At 44.5% G+C, this 15,458-nt stretch overlaps 1 long non-coding RNA gene across 3 annotated transcripts in view; it reads left to right on the top strand.

The window, feature by feature from the left end:
- Positions 1 to 11,014: 11,014 nt before the first annotated feature.
- LOC142494473 (uncharacterized) overlaps positions 11,015 to 15,458 on the top strand; it is a 34,590-nt gene continuing 30,146 nt past the window's right edge. For all 3 annotated transcript variants that reach the window (XR_012801462.1, XR_012801463.1, XR_012801461.1), the window contains exon 1: positions 11,015 to 11,377. This is a non-coding gene — a long non-coding RNA (uncharacterized LOC142494473). The remainder of the gene's footprint in view (positions 11,378 to 15,458) is intronic.

Here is a 15,458-nt window from a genome sequence, read left to right on the forward strand (position 1 = left end):
CTACCCTGCACAAAGCTAATAAACAGGCACATATACTCAAACAACTATTAGACACTAAAATTAAACTCAACCTCCTCCTTACCTCCCAGGCTGAGAAGGAAATGGCTTGGTCTAACCGGAAATTCTATGAAAAAGCGAACAAACCTGATACACTACTTGCCAATAAGCTAAAAAAGAAGCTTTCAAATAACGCTATTCACGCAATTCGAAACCAACAGGGAGACCTTACCTCCATACCTGGGAAAATAGTGGAGCAATTTAAAGCCTACTATGAAAAACTCTATAATGGAGACAAGGTCACCCACAGCAGGAAAACGAGGGATCTATTGTCCACTTTCCTGAAAGAGGCAAATTTACCAACCTTGGCAAGGGCAGAGCGGGAGGCACTACAGGCGGACTTTACCCTGAAAGAACTCAAAGAAGTCATCAAAGCATTAAAACCGGCCAAAGCACCGGGGCCCGATGGCTTCTCTAATCTATATTAAAATTCTAGCCCCACATATGCTAAAATTGTTTAATGGTATACTAGAGGGGAACTCCTTCCCAGCACAGATGCTCCAGGCGTCTATCTCGGTGATCCACAAACCTGGAAAGGACCCGGCAGACTGTAAGAGCTACCGGCCCATTTCACTGATCAATTCGGACATCAAAATCTACTCCAAACTTATAGCGAACAGGGTGGGTAATGTCCTTCCCAGGTTAATTCACACGGATCAAGTAGGGTTTATCGGAGGAAGGCAAGCGGCAGACAACACCAGAAGAATCATAGACTTGATTGATCTGGCCCAAAAGAAAAATATACATTCTATGGTGTTGAGTCTAGACGCGGAGAAAGCCTTCGACAGAATAGACTGGCCCTACTTATCAGCGACGCTTGGGGCGTTTGGCTTTGGGGGACGTCTCATGCGGGCCATCATGGCATTGTATGAGAGCCCTACGGCGAGAGTGAGGCACCAGGGGTTTCCCTCTGAGCAATTCCACATAAAAAGTGGAACGAGACAGGGATGTCCACTTTCGCCGCTGCTGTTTGCGCTATGTGTCGAGCCCCTGGCAGCCCATATACGAGATAGCCCTGACATCTCGGGAATCTCAATTGGGGAGCATGAGTTCAAGGCCGCCCTGTATGCAGATGATGTCATTCTAACATTATCTAAACCGCTCACGTCCCTTCCTAATGTTTTTGAAATCCTGAACAAATTTAATCATGTCTCCGGGTTTAAGATTAATCAGTCTAATTCAGAAGCCCTCAATATAAATCTTCCCAAAGAAGTCGAAAAACTGATTGATCTTAACTTCAATTTCAAATGGCAACCCTCCGCAATCAAATATTTAGGGGTATATCTTACACGGGACTACAAAACTCTATATAAAGCAAACTTTCCCAGGTTAATAAAGACGCTGAGAGAGGATCTCAGAATATGGGCAAAGGGGGGCATCTCTTGGATTGGAAGGATACAAAGCGTGAAGATGAATCTCCTTCCAAGGATGTTATATCTTTTCCAAAGCCTACCCATACCATTGGTGCATTCGGACATCCTCTCCCTCCAGTCAGCAATAATGAAATTCATCTGGAATAAGAAAAACCCACGAATTGCTAAGGGTATCCTGACGAGACCCACAACCAGGGGAGGCCTAGCGGTACCTTGTTTGTTCGCTTATTACAAAGCGGCTCAATTAGCCCAAATTCTCCAATGGCACACAGACCCAAGCCTTAGGAGATGGGTAGAGTTGGAGAAAAAATGTTGTGCGCCGATTGATATCCAATCGCTGATCTGGCTGCCCAAGGCGAGGGCGCGCCAGATCGGCACACCACTACAGACCATTGCCAACTCTATTCGAGTGTGGGAGGCCTCCAAATTTAGTTGTAACTTAACTACAAAGGCATCTCTTATGACGCCAATCATCGGCAACCCAGACTTCGCTCCGGGCCTAGCCAGTAAGAATATGAAATATTGGATGCAGGCGGGCATTATCCGACTGAATGATCTGAGGGACAGGATAAGTATACAATCATTTGATCAAATTAAATCCGCAAAAAATATCCCAAATACAGAATTTTTTAAGTACCTTCAGATCAGGGATTTCTATAACAAAACTGCAATTAGACCAAAACGCACTAATTTTGAGCAGCTGTGCTCCAGAGATACGGACACAAGGGGACTCACATCTAGGATGTATGGGGAAGTGGTCTGTCCAAAATTGACAAGCGAGACCCGGCCAATCTACATGCGACAGTGGGAGACAGACCTAGGGGAGACATTAGAGGACGAGGAGTGGGAGCAGATCATACAAGCAGCGGCTAAAAGCTCCATCTGTACCACACTAAAGGAGAACGCGTATAAGGTCCTGATGCGGTGGTACTACACCCCAACTAGATTGGCTAAATTTGTTAAGGGCTACTCCCCGCTCTGCCCAAAACAGTGCGGGGAGACGGCCGACCTGCAACACATGCTGTGGTCTTGCGCTAAGGTGGTCCCGATTTGGGAACAGATTAGAGATTGGTTGCAGCGGATTCTCGGTTGGGAGATCCCCCTGGACCCGTGGTTGTTCCTGCCGGGCAGACGGATCCAGGGTATGCCAAATGCGACACACAAATTAATAACGCATTTCGCAATTGCCACCAGGTGCGAGATTGCAGCATTATGGAAGCAGACAGCAATTCCAGTTATCCCAAAGATTCGGAATCGAATTTGGCTCGTTTGTCGGATGGAACAATTAACGAGTTTGGTTAATGACACCGGCACAAATTTCCTGAAAGTCTGGTCACCATGGCTAGCACAGGCGGACATCCCCGGGGTGGACACCACCGCAATTCTGCTATAATAATCGAGAACGCGTTCTCCTTTAGAGGGCAGAAGCCAATAGACACATAGAGACGTACAGTTAGAAGACAGCCCCCTAAGTAACAAGTAACAACCCGACGACCCTACTGTGCAACAGCAAGATGATTCACTAGCACTAGAAACAGGTTTGCAAACAGCACTACCTCTATGGAAATGGCGATGAAACGCACAAGCGGACCCCTCGACGGCAGAAACTTCTGGAGCAGACCCCTCTCCGCCCCCCCCCCTCTTTTTACCCCCCCTCCCCCCCCTCTTGTCCGATGTCCGGTTTGTCCTGTATGTCTTTTATGTACTGTCCCTGTCATAAAACAAAGTAGCCTTAATAAGGGACAGATGTTATTAAAGAGAATAAGAAAATAAGATGTTGGGGGATGGGAATGCAATGGGCTGTGATATATTGTCAGAATATGTATCCCCAATAAAGAAAATTGAAGTTGGAAAAAAAAAAATACACTTACTGGGGGTCTGGGGGAAAAATCTAGGCTTTCCTAGGTGCAGGGCGCCCGCTTGGATGAGCTTACCCTGACTGGGATATACCCCCGGTTCTCCTGGTCCTCTTTTCGGCTTCAATCCTTAGCCACGACCGCTTCGTTCGATTTTGAGAACTTGGGCGCAAAAGACAGGACTTAGTCTTTGCAAGGCAAACTTTTTAGGCTTCCAAATGAAGCCGGTCGTTCTGTTATTTTGAACAGAGCAACTTTGAAAAGCTCGCCAAGCTTCATCAACTCATCTCGTTGGTTGGCCGAGATGGACTTGCTCACTCTCTTGGTCAGCACCATATATACACTCCGCTGGGCTATCCCCAGAATCAGAGCATGGGAATTCCTCCCCATCAGCCAATAGAAAGAGGGGCTCGACCCCAGCTGACGTCAGAGGAGTAGGCGTGCCCAGCAGGCTCGAAAAGCCGGGTGCGCGGGAAATATGATTTTTGCCAAAACGAGAGCAGACTATGGCTGCATCCTCCTTGGTTAACTCATTGCCACCTGCAGGGCTCCACCAATTCTGGAAACTACAAATGTGTCCCCCCAGGGTGCCCTTTGTAGTCCGGACCTGGCCATTCGCCGTTTCCTCGGTCACCAAACGTTTTCACACCTCTGGACCTCCTCTCCCCTTTGAACTATGGACCCTATGCAGACTTACTGGCACCTTAACTGGTTGCCTGGGCTAGCTGCATAGAGCCTTATAAGAAATGTATCAAACCTAATAAAATATACTTTAATGCATGGGCGACACTGGGGAGACTCATGAATGTAAGGGACTTAGGACTGGGATATCAGGCTCGAAACTCAGGAGTCTGGGGGACGCTGGACAGCCCCGGTGTAATTCTAATCGCGTACCGGCAAATAGTGCCTGCACGCCGGATAGAATTAAGGTACTACCGGTAGCTCCTGACCCCGAACTCCTGCAAACAAAATAATTACATTCTTCCCAAATATCCCACCAAAAATGTACACACAGCAAGTTTCATGAGTCGGGGGTAAAGGGAACATGGAAAGTGGAAAAGCAGGGGTCACTTTAACTTTACATGAACATACAGTATACCTGGCCCCTGGCTTATATTGCTGAGTAGCTGCCAGGGACCCACGGGACAAAAGTGCAACCAGGGGGCTTAACCTTTATTATGAAGTCTGGTTACCCGTGCCCTTCACATACATTCATTTACAGAATTAACTTCAAGAGCTGACACTTCAGCCATCGACATACGGTTCCAGTGGCAGCCAGACGGATCTTGTCTTTATTAATGGAGGCTGGTTACATCCCATCGTCACACTTTGCAAGTTCCCACCAGCACTACAGAGGTTAAAGTGAACCCATTTACTCTTGAAAACAACTCTTATGTTAATACTCATGGACAGGCAATGAAGCACTACTGGCTTTGCATTGCTATTTGGTTGGACAAGCACCAAGCAAGCTCCTACTGTGCTGATCTTTGAGTATTCCCATATTAGTTTTGAACTATATTAGTTATATTATCAGATAATTCCATTACATGGCGATATTGTCCAACAATTGTACTGTAGATCTTTCCAGAATGCTTCATTTAGGATGCGGATTAGCTTTCTTTATGAATACATTTATTCCACGAGAAAGTGCATTAAACTTCATAACAAGATCAAAACCCAGGACTGGGTGAGTCAAACTCTGGCACTAGGGGTTAAGATTATTGTTTTAAACATGTCACTGCCAGAGATGCCTTTAATACAATGTTTTGCTGAAACTTACAGCAGTGAAAAGGTTAATACATTTGAGTTTTTCTTGAATCCAGCTAAATTGGGCTCATATTCTTTGTTAACTAGTGATGGCCTGAAATGCATTGTTCAGTCTGCTGTAATACTCCAAGCATGTTTCATCACCCTGCAGCATCAGAAGCTGGAATCTCAGCCTGGGAAGTCTCCTCCTATAAAGAGACTATAAAACCCTCTTACTCCCTCCCTCCCTGTAGAGCTGCCTCTTTCTCTCCCTCTCCCGAAGCAGTACAGCTGGGCAGGCAGGCACAGTGAGAGTGAAGGCTGCTCTCCACAGCTGTCAAAAGTAATTCAGGAAATCCAGTTACACCTCATGAAATCAAGGGCTTACTGCAATGCCTCGGTGCCAAAAAACCCTGCGCTGCCCAAAGCTATCGTATTTATGGGTCAAATGGACCCAGTAGGACAATACAAAACATTAAAAAAAAATTGATTTAATAAGGTGGGGAAATGACTACAGGATATTAGACAAATGCTTAGCCAAACCTTCCTTTTCTTTAAACATCTTTCATGTGGGGGATGTTTTATGTACTGTACCTGCATTCATTTTTTTTCTTTCAGGATCATGACAGTCCTGGTTTTACCATGATTAAAAATATGTGGAGTGTGATAAAGTCCCCAGGGGCCTGCGTTTTCGCAAATCACCTACTTTCGGTAAGGATAATGAACATTTTTTAAAGGAGTGGAATAGAATTTTGGATGACTGTTCAATATCACTAATGAAGCTCATTATCTATGAGAGGACTAAAACATTAAAATTAATGGACAAAGAGATTTCTGATGTAATTAAATTGCTCGAGCCCCTAGTAATCGAATATGATTGCTCGGAGCTAGAGCATGACCTCCGCATGAAACTTGAACATGCAGAGGAAGAAGCTCTAAAAAAGAAGCACGAAAAGTTTTTTAGAGATAAAGCTGATTACGACAGCAATAGACAGAGGAATTGGGCAAAAGATCCTGATAGAAGTAGATCTGTAAAAACTAATCCCAAAGGAGGGGGTGCTAGAGACTCCTCCCAATCCCAAAATAGAAGTAATGATCAGCAAAGAAATTTTAAACCTTATCCCAATCAGAGAGGTTGGGAAAATTGGAATGAGAGGGGCAGAGATACTCAAATGTATGATGATAGAAGAGGTTTTACAACAAATAGTGGGTACTCGCCACACCCTAGACATGAGGGACATTTCAGAAATCCCAATTATAAAGGGAAAAACTACATTCCAAATTTTAAATATGGACAAAGAGAATATGAAAAACATGATTCAAATTTTAATCAAAAAGCTTTTAAACCGAGTCCAAGGTATAGATCACCAGCTCAACCCTCTCCATCGGGTTTTTAGATTCAGTAAAGAACAGGCATATAGATCCCCTAAGGAAGGAAGAGAAGAGGGTCAGGGTCCAGTACAAAAACCGGAAATAAAAGAAAGAAGGAAAAGGGTTCTATCAGGAGAGGAACAAGAGGGGAGGCCAGATCTAAAGAAAAGAGACTGCGAGATGGTTTAAAAATACCATCGCCCAGAGGGATCTTTAATCTATCCACGGTTATTTTAACGGATGACCAAAAAAAGGTTTTAGACAGAGGCCTTACCTTCTCCCGTTCATGTGGCCCAAGTGCATTTCAACTATACACAGATCTCCAGAAGTTTGTTCGCAACCTCACTCTGAAGAGACACTTTATTAAATCCGATTTGGAAAATAATTTATCAAATGTAGCAACTGAGATCAGTTTTGATCCATCTACATCTCTTCAGACAGAGAGTACGAACAATGAACCAACCTGCACACATACCCACTTTAGAGGGAAATCAACATTTTACCCTGCACACTCTAAAGGCCACCACATAGAGACATTTTTTAATATGGTCTTCAAAGATTTAAATTTTTTAACCAGTAATGTTAGGAATGGTGACATTAGACATAATTTAAATAAAAATGAAGCATTGGCTCTAAAACTCCTAGAACAAAACAGAGATCTGATTATCAGGCAAGCTGATAAGGGGGGAGGTGTCGTGTTACAGAACAGGAAGGATTATGAGGGGGAAGCCCTCAGACTCCTAAACGACACCTCCTCCTATAAAAGATTGAAAAAAGACCCTACAGGGGAATTTTTAATTCTACTGAAAGGCCTTCTAGATGAAGCTCTCACTACCAATGTCATAGAAAAAAGTGAATATGACTTTTTGTATTCTAGCTGTCCAAGAATTGCTATTTTTTACCACCTCCCAAAAACACATAAAAGTCTAACGAACCCGCCCGGTAGACCGATCATATCGGGAATTCAGAGTCTAACAGCTAATCTGTCCCAATATGTGGACTATTTCCTCCAACCCTATGTGGCAAAACTTCCTTCATATTTGAGAGACTCAACATCAGTGTTGAATTTGTTGGAAGGTTTTGAATGGAAGGACTCATATAGGTTGCTCACATGTGATGTGCAGGCCCTATATACAAACATCCCACATGCGGAAGGCCTCAATGCCGTTTATTCTTTTCTACTGGATGATGTAGACTTACATCCCCTTAATAGAAAATTTGTTTTGGACTCAATAAATTACATCTTAAAACATAATTACTTCATGTTCCTGGATGAATTTTTTCTACAGGTTTGCGGAACTGCGATGGGTACTAGATTTGCCCCCAGTTTCGCAAACCTGTACATGGGAGGATGGGAAAACGATTATATACATAATAATAACCCCTTTGAAGCAAATATGATTTTTTGGCGTCATTTCATAGACGATATTCTATGCGTATGGGACGGCGACCAGTGCTCAATTGGCCATTTCATACAATATATAAACAATAATGATAGGAATTTAACCTTTACACATGTAGATCATGAAAAAGAAATTCACTTTCTAGATCTTAGCCTTGTGGTGTCAGATGAGGGGAAGTTGGTGACAAAAACTCACTTCAAAGAGGTTGATTCAAATAATCTCCTCTTAGCCACAAGAAACCATAAAAAAACCTGGATAACAAACATTCCCAGTGGCCAATACTACAGACTGAGAAAAAATTGTAGCACAGAAAAAGATTTCGAAGAACAGGCCAAAAAATTAACTTCAAGATTTCTAGAGAGGGGTTACCGTCTTGATAAACTGAATAATGACTTGGAAAAAGTGAGAAAAATAGAAAGAAAAACAATGCTATTACCAAAGAGTAAAAAAAGAAAGAGCCTACAGGAGAATGAGGGAAAATGTAATGTGTCTTTTATCACAAATTTCAATTCAATGACGGGGCAAATTGAGAAAATAATAAAAAAACATTGGTCAATTCTCTTAAATGACTCGCTGCTGGGTGCTCACCTTTCGAAATTCCCAAAATTCATATACAGAAAAGCAAAAAACTTAAAAAACACATTATTCCCAAGTGATATAAAACTAAAAGAACATCATAGTGGGGATACAAAATGGTTAAACAACAAACCAACTGGGAATTTTAAGTGTGGTAAGTGCTCAGTATGCAAGCATTTGCACCCTGATAAGAAAACATTTAGGTGTACAAAAACTGGAGAAATCCATGATATTAAAGATTTTATTTATTGTAATACAGATCATGTAGTTTATTTATTAGAGTGTCCGTGTGGCCTATTATATGTGGGACGCACTAAACGTCCACTAAAAGTGCGCATTCAGGAATACCTGCGCAACATTAGAATAGGGTTTATGAAGCATAGCCTGTCAAAACATTATGTACAATGCCACAATAGTGATCCCTCCTCTCTATTATTCAAAGGTATTAAATATATACCAAGAAATAGAAGGGGGGGTGACAGAGTAAAAGAACTTTCCAGGCAGGAAACCTTCTGGATACACAAACAAAACACCTTGTATCCAGGGGGCTTAAATGAGGATATAGATATTTGGTCTCTCTATTGATTTATCCTCATGATTTTTTTGATCTATACCTGTTTTATTAATATATTAATTAGTTTTAAGATATTTATGTATTTTATTTTTTGTCTTTATGTCCTTTTGAATTGCTATTAGTATACATCCTAGAATGCATTTTTTGCATGTTATACTATTATTGTGCTTTCATTACAATGTTCTATACGAGTAACATGCTCTATTTTCGTGCTTCTTCTTTAGAATTATGTGATATGATAGACTTGAGGAAAGTCTTTTAAGTATGTCATTACTTGATGCACTTTGGAATTTGTTGTTCTCTTTTTCTATGTACTAATATCCCTCTTTTTGTTTTAGAATCACCAATCGCGTTTGCATTATGTTATTTTCGCATGTCAATAAAGTTTATTTTGTTTATGTTATGTTGTCAATGACAACGAGTGATGCGTGCAGACCGGGCCTTTTGACTCCTCCCCGCCACTCTCTCATTGGTGGAGAATTTAGTCAGCTGAGCCAATGAGGCACTGGCGTGGGGTATTTAAAACCCTCCAAATACCACTTATGTATTATCCCTGATGAAGAAACCCACGGGTTTCGAAACGCGTTGGAAAAGCTATTAACAGTATTGCCTTCAACTGTACTGTCCTACTACGGCGAGCTGACCCAGTGAAATCGGCGCCAATATCGGCAAGAACCCCGCGGTGACGTCACCAACCCGGAAGGGTCTGAACGGAGGGGAGAGAGGATTTCAGCTGGCGTGGAGCTCTGCTTTGAAGCAGCATTCTATGGGAGAGCTGCATACGTGTTGATTCGTTTATGGGAGAAAGAACTTTCAGAGACTCCATACTTACCTAAGCAGGAACCTGTGTCCGTGGAATCAGCGTCCATATCCATGTGAGGACATCTGATCCGGCTTCCACGTGGTGTTTGGGTAACATTATCCCGAAAATGCTTGTTTAACATCATCTTGATGTACGCACAATACTCACCTTATTTATTGTTTATGTCAATATAATTTTTAATACACTATGAGCGTTGTGCGCTGTGTTTTTTCTGTTTTTACCATGATTAGTCTCTTGGTACAGCAGCTATTCCAATCCAAAGTTCTGACACTTTTTGCTGCCAACAATATGGATGCAAATGAGCCAATGAATAAGGTGAATGGGACTATGATGTGTGGCATTCCTCTTATTTTATTGTATTGTATGTCTTTATTTATATAGCGCCAACAGTGTACTCAGCACTTCACAAAGAATACAGTACAAGGAATTATAATAATACAATAAGTGCAGCAAAATCAGACAATAGGAAAGGAAATCCCTGCCCCGAAGAGCTTACGATCTAAGATGTTTGATGGGAAACTGACAGAGACAGTAGTTGAGGGAATAAGTGCTGTAGATGGCAGTGCTTGGCCACAATGGGTGGTAGGAGTGACTAAGTGTGGGTCAATAGCCATGAGTGCAGGCTATTGGGATGCTTTATTTGTGGGGCGAGTTTTAAGGTTCGTCAGTATTAAATGAGAAGGTTAACACAATTTACAGGGGAAGAGATGGCAGGGAGGTGTGGGTGAGATCAGGTGTGTATGTCTGTGTTCAGGCTTTGACATACACACCTGTGTTTATTCATTGGCGCATGGTCATTTTTACTTAAAAAAAAAAAAAAAGAACACGAACACTGGAGTGTAGAATCTCTTGAAATATGGGTCTCCTGTTACAAAGGGGGAAATAATCATTTTTATGGGTTGTACCACTGTTTTAAAGAATGAAGGAAGCAAAATCAGGAATGTGTACCCCTAAAGCCCAGATCTTTTTGGTCACTTGTGTGTATGTATATATAGCCCCCTTCTAAAACCAGGCCCGTTTTAGCATGCAGGCTAGGTCAGCACTCTGGCAGTGTAGGGGTTGAACCCATTCCGCATGGTCCTGCATGTGAGCTGGCTCAGAGATAGAATACAATGTTGCAGATCCCAGGCACATGAGCATGACTCAGAGCTAGGAAAGTTCTAGTAGGCCATGTGACCGGTGGGGGACAGATTGCTACAGCATGTTTTGCCCAGAGACAGAGAAGGGGAAAGGTTGACACCCCCTGGGTATAAGAGGTGGGACCCACCCTAGAGAGAAAGTGTGTGCAGGGGCAAACTGTGCTAGGAAACCGGTGCAACAGAGGTTCCCATGCAGGGCGGTAGTCCAGATTTTTGTAGGGATCTGGGGCCGAGCCTGCTTCATCCTTAGCCAGGGTGGGTCCTGGGAGGAACTGCAGGCAGAGGGGGAACATCTGCAAGAGATACATGCTGAAAACCTGTCTATGCTGTGGGATATGCTGATCCTGCTGACAATAAAAGCAAGCATCCTATTTTAAAAGTTCCTGGCGCCCTTTTCTACTTATTCTACTCCTCACTACAGCCTTGGCCTGGATCCACTGGAAAAGCCCTGAGACAAAGGTAAAACTGGCTGAGCTACGCTACGCTGAAGCAGGTAGAAATCCTGTTATCAGTGCAAGAGAGAGACTGATTGCATGTACACCCTATCTTCTGCAGCCGGGTGGGGATAGGGGTGTGACATATATATGTAGCCCAGTCCCCTGGGACTACTGATTCCCTGGCTCCTTCAATACTGTAAGTCCTAGTAAAGAGTGGGCAGTCTTAGGAGTAGATCATGCTACCCTTACAGTATTAGTTTCCCATAATGTATTCAGGAACCATATGGTTAAAACTCCCCTCCATTGGATTTGATGGGCAGCGCCCTTCTAATTTAGATAATTATCCAGTGGCCTGTAAATTACCGGCCAGGGGCGGGGATTTCAAATTGATCACGTGGGTGTCTGTGGGTATTTACTGTAGGGAACATCCCTGACTGCAGTATAGCACTCTTTGAAAAAGTCTCTTAGACGAAACGCGTCAGAGAACCTGTCCTGTTTTTAATGGCAATGTTGCCGGAATAAAGCTTTTGCACGCAGTCACTGCCGCCAGCCTGTCTTTTTGCTGTGCTCCAATGTCCTTGTCTCTCCCCTCCTTAGGAGTAGATCATGCAGGGCCTGTTATACTGTTATGTGTGTGTTAGCAATAAAGTTCAGGAATAGCCAGTTATTGTAAGGGGGGTGGAGGAGGTATGAGTATAGGAGGCCGGCTCACCAGCCACTCCCCTAGAAAGGAGGGGGTTTCCCTCTAGAGGTTTTTGGTCTAAAGTTAGTTCTGGGCTGTCCTTCAGAGTATGAGGATGCAACAGTAGTCTCTCATAAAGAGGAGCAGACTGAGGCCTTGCCCTATTGGGGGTAAGGTATACTTAGGAGGGGTGCTTTGGGCCTCACACCTTGGGTACTGCCTTCAGGGAAGAATGCCTGTTTAATATACTGCCTGCTGTATCAATAAATCACAGTTATACCTCATCTGGTGTAATGCTTTATATGACCACCCAAAAAAGATAGTGCCCCTGAGGTCCATCTTGGTCAAGCCAGGTTCCTCTGGGACTGGAGGCGCTGCCACTGATGGAACCACCGGAAGCCTGTCCTGATGTCCTCCCCACACCACCGTGGAGATCTCCAGCCTCCTTGTAAGGAATCCACACCTCATTTTGCTGTTTGCCTTGCCTTACAGACAAGTGCAGTCCTGGAAAACTGCTCCTGATATTCACTGCAGCTCCACCCTGGGTTCACTCATTAAAGCAATGCTGTCACACGCCCCTTCTGCTATTTGTTCACTGACCTTTAAAGACAGCCTTCCCACAATGCTCCCTGCCGAGCATAGTCCTTCCTGGATGTTACCAAGTGTTCTGCCACTAGCCCCTTGCTTGTTATCGCATTACTAACTCTGTTTTGTCCTAGTTCTTGTTCCTGTGCTGAAGCATTGATCCCCAGTGAAACTTCAGCTTCCTGGTTTCCTGAGGCCAGCTACTACTCTCTCGTAGAAGCCTGCTTTCCTGAGGTCTGCTGCTATTTTCACGCAGAGGCCTGTTCCTGTCCTGGTTCCTGTACTGAAGCGGAGGATTCTCTAGCCGGCTCAGGACTCTTGCGCTGAAGCACTCGTTTACCAGTGCTGCCAGGCGGTGTACCCACTCTGGTCTGCCTATCACTTCCTGAGACCAGTACCATGGGCCATGGTCGCCGCACGCGCAGAGGCCACTCCCGCGCTCACGCTCCTAAGCTGAAGCGGGGAACTCCTTCACTACCTGTTGCCGAACTCCTGCTTGAACAACGTTTACCCTGATGTCTCCAGTCCTGACCCTGGCTTGTCCACCGACGATGCTTTCTCCAGTCCCGACCCTGCTACGTACGGCTACGAACTGCGCAATCCAGATCAGCCTGCGCGGTCTAAGGCCGGTGCTTTTACAACCCCACCTCAGCCACGCGGTCCGACCCAGGCTTGGCGAGCACAAGCTTGACAGTATGCTCGGCCCCACAAACTCGGACCGCCCTGTGGTGCGGGTTGGTATGTTTCTCTCTGAACTCCTGTCCTGGTCTGCTGACCAGTCCCAGCTGGAAAACCAGTATCTGTGCGAAATACTACCTCGGATTGAAGGTGTATATATGTATAAAGGTTTAACCCCTTGTCAAAAGAGATGCCGTTACGATCTCATTAGTAAGGCTATTTGCCTCAAGGACTTAAAACAGTCTCTGGCCGCTTGTGTTTGCTCCCCTGTTTCCCCTTTAACCTGGGATAATGTGAACCTTATGGAACTGGCCGACACCCAAGATGCACTCTATGCCCTGGCCTTATCACTGGACATTCTCGTAGTATGAGAGGACCCTCTCTTCATGTTGGCTCATGCACAAAACACACTCTGTGTACTTTCCCTGACTTTGGACATTTGCATAAAGGAACAGGACCCTCTCCTCGCCAGCTACGCTGCCGCTTGGCAGTCCCCCTCTGCTGCAGTCCTGTCGCTAAACCTGGGGACGTATCTCCCTCTCCAGGAAATGACCAAACTGACCCACTATCACTGCCCCCTAACGTAGAAGCTGCCACAGTCCCTAGCCCTGATTGTACACCCGGTTACTCTGACACCAATGATATGTCTACGTTAACCCCTGCCGATCAGTCCTGTGAGGTTCTCCTGGAGTATACTTATATTTCTCTAGCCAACACTAAGGCTCTAGTATCCGAGAACAAATCCCCTTTTCCCTCTATTTCTAACTCTGAATCTCCCATTCCAGCCCTTCAGGTTTTTCCTGCTTTAACCCCTGCTAGGTAGTCCTGCGTGCTTTCCCCGTCAGAGAAAGAATCCCTTCTACTTCCACGTTCTAAGCTTGAATTTCTAAGTTCTGTTCCCAGGGTCATTTCTTTATTAACCCCTGTGGGGCAGTTCATTGAATCTCCTTTGGTAAATCCCTGTCCTTCGCCAGGCAAGGTCACGTCCCTAGCTCCAAAGGAGGAATCCCCTGTGTCCCCAATTACAGAGGAAAAACTCTATTTTTTACTCTCAGGTATTATCTGCATTAACCCCTGTAAACTCTTTCTGCCTCCAAGCTAATGCCTCCGTTCTAGCCTCAGAGAATGTGTCCTCAAGTCCGACAGCAGAGGTTGCATTAAATGACTCCCCAAATGTTGCTGAGTCCTTAGATATTTTTTGCTATAAAACCCCTGCTTCAGCTCAAGTTTCAGCTGCCGTGCCCCCTGAAACTTCGGCTAAAGTTCTGATTCCAGTTAAATGTATTCAGTTACCAGGTTTTTCCCTAACCTTGGTCGCAGAGTTCCCACTCCTGGGTATTTCGCTGAACCAGTCTGTCACCCAGAGAGCGATGATCCCTGCTTCAGCGCATAGTCCCCACGTTGTGGAATCTGCAGTCATTTCTGGTTTCCCAGACACTCCTTACCAAATACCCACTTCAGAGACCAGTACAGTTATGATTACCCCCCTTGTACTGTCTGTGTTCTTCTCAAAGCTTAGGGTTAAAAGCGTACCGTGGTCATTATGCCCCTCCTGGGGTTCATGTTGTGTTCTCGGGAATGTTTGCTGACACAATGCCTTCACTCAAAAGTGACGCTTTTTTTTATATGTGCTAGCTAGAAGCCTGCACACAGTTTCCCCTCTCTCTGAAATTTGCCTTGCCGGTCCTGATACTCTGAGAGGTAAAAACCTCCCTTCGGATTCAGAATCTCTTCCTATAGTGGCCGTCCTTGCTGTTGGTTCCCCTGATTTCTCTGCCCATGCAAACCCTCCAGGGATCAGCATATCGGTTGTTACGCCCTTAGTACAGTCTGAGACCACCCTGCCTATATTACTAGTCCTGGTGTTTAAATCTGAGCTATTTAGTTTTCCTGCCCTTGCTAAACCTCAGCCCCTCAGCACTGCATCTAAATATGCCCCAGCAATATTGGGTTACTCGGGAAAAAAATTAAAATTCCTGTCTTAAAGGGTACTTTCTCACACATGTCCAGCAAACCTAGAACCTCAGTGATTGATGCTAAGTCACTTATCACTATATCTGATTTTCTCACTAGTCAAACCCAGACACCCTCACCACTGGCTAGGAGTCCCGTTATCAGAATTTTTGCACTAGTAAATACGCCTATTTATGTTTTTGTC

The sequence above is a fragment of the Ascaphus truei genome, chromosome 5 (genome assembly GCF_040206685.1).
Source record: "Ascaphus truei isolate aAscTru1 chromosome 5, aAscTru1.hap1, whole genome shotgun sequence".
Classification (NCBI taxonomy): Eukaryota; Metazoa; Chordata; class Amphibia; order Anura; family Ascaphidae; genus Ascaphus; species Ascaphus truei.